The following is a 2,304-nucleotide window of genomic DNA, read 5'->3' as shown; positions in this document are numbered from 1 at the left end:
GGATTGATTCAGTGATTGGGATAATTGGGATGGGAGTGTCGGAGACAGTGGGATTGGCACAGGACAGAGCAGAGTTTAGGGCTGTTGAACATAGGGTCGCTATGAGTCGCAGGCGACTCGACGGCACATAACAACAACAACAACATGTCTTCTGTTACCTTTTAAGAGAGATGTTCCTTGGCTGAAAACTAAAGTAGCTAAACACACTTATAGAAGTAGTAGGTGTCTGGTTTCATGTTGTGTTTGAATTGCCTGGCATATCACAGGAAGTCAGTAAGTACATGTTGACATAGAAGTACTTTGTTTAAAATTATTACTACCTCTGTTAATCACTTCATGGTTTAAAATCAGGAAGGATGTGTGCCAGGAATGTGTCCTATCTCCATTCCTTTTCAATCTATATGCAGAACAGTTCATCCAGGATGCCAGGCTCTATGCGGAGGAATGTGGCATCAGGATTGGAGGAAGACTCATCAACAATTTGCGTTATGCAGTTGAAGCAACGTTCCTTGCTAAAACTGAGGAGGACCTGAAGCACTTGCTACAGAAGGTCAAGGACTGTACCCTTCACTATGAATTGAAGCTCAACATCAAGAAAACAAAGATTCTTACCACGCAGCCAACTGGCAGCATCATGATAGACTCTGAAGAAATAGAGGTTGTTAATAGCTTCATTTTGCTTAGCTCCACAATCAACACTCCTGGTACAGGCAGTCAGGAACTCAAAAGACAAATTGCACTGGGAAAGTCTTCAGTCAGGAAAATATCCAGAATACTGAAGAGCAGTGATGACTGTATGGAGACTAAGGTGTGCCTGATCCAGGCCACAGTCTTTGCGATTACTTGCTATACATCAGAAAGCTGGACAATGACTAGGGATGATAGAAGGAGAATTGATACCTTCGAGCTGTGGTGCTGGGAAAAAAGTATTGAATATACCACAGACTGCTAGGAGAAAAAACAGGTTAATCCTAGAGAGGTGAAACAAGGCTGCTTCTTGGAGGCAAGGATTCTGAAGCTCTGTCTAACATATTTTTAACCTGTTGCAAAAAGGGACCAGTCCTTGGAGAGGGACATTATGCTCAGGAGGGTGAAGGGATAGCACAAGAGAGGAAGACCCTCGGTGATGGATTGACTCAGTGACTGGGGTAGTGGGAGTAACTGTGTCAGAGAAAATAAGTTTGGCTCAGAATAGAGCAGGATTCAGAGCTATTGTACATAGGGTTACTATGAGTTTCAAGAGACTTGACAGCACATAACAACAACAACAATGGTTAGTCATTTAAAAAATATCACCCTAAAGATAGCTCTATCTAACACCTAGCATATTGCCTGGAATAGTTTATGTATTTTATATGGCCTGCCTTGACTTGTTTGGTATTTTTTGCCCACCATTGGAGTGCAAATAGAAGAAAATGACTCTTCAACTAAGGATCCAACTTCTTTTGTCTGTAATCTTTTTGGAGCATTTAAAATAATTCTTAATGGTATTTCTCTCTCCCTACACTTTCATTTGCCACCCCCGTTTCCACATTATTTTTCCTTCACTTTTAACGGTCCAGGACATGAAAAAAAGTCTATGAACTTTACCTATCAATATTCTTAACTTGTCTTTCACATGGAGTGATTATTTAATGGCTACTCTCTCCCCCTTTCCCCCCTTGCTTTCGTTCTTCCTTCTTTTCTCTCTCTCTCTCTCTCTCTCTCTCTCTCACACACACACACACACACACACACACACACACACACAGAGCTGAATGTCAAAACCTTTTTCTAGCTGCCCCTCTGGTGAGTTTCAGGAGGGTGTAAATCACATAGGAGAAGATTGCCCATATTTCTCTCAGGGGTCACTTGTGGATTTGGACTTTCAGAGAGGTGCAGCCTTTGAATCAGCAATGCAACTCACTACAGATGCCAGGTGCCACGAGAGCTCCTTAAATGGATAATAGAAGTAGAACTTTAGATCTGAAAAACTTTGTTGGATATTTTCATGCTAAGAAAGAAAACTAATAAGGATACTGTTTAGAATTGAATTATGTTCCTTAAAAAAAATCTCTTGTAAATCCTAACCTTTATGCCTATGGTTGAGAATTCTGGTGGCTTAGTGCCAAAGAGTTGTGCTGCCAACCCAAAGGTTCAAATCCACCAACTGCTTTGCAGGGGACAGATGAGCAATTTCCTGTGCAATTTGCTGTCTCTGAAAACCCATTGGAGGATCAGCTATGAGTCCATTCTGACTTGACAGCAGACAACAATGCTATAATCCTATTTGGGAATGAGTTGTATTTGTTATAGTTATAGAAC

The sequence above is a fragment of the Elephantulus edwardii genome, unplaced genomic scaffold (genome assembly GCF_000299155.1).
Source record: "Elephantulus edwardii isolate Elephantulus edwardi_28Jun2011 unplaced genomic scaffold, EleEdw1.0 scaffold00044, whole genome shotgun sequence".
Taxonomy (NCBI): domain Eukaryota; kingdom Metazoa; phylum Chordata; class Mammalia; order Macroscelidea; family Macroscelididae; genus Elephantulus; species Elephantulus edwardii.
Note: the sequence above shows the minus strand (reverse complement) of the source record.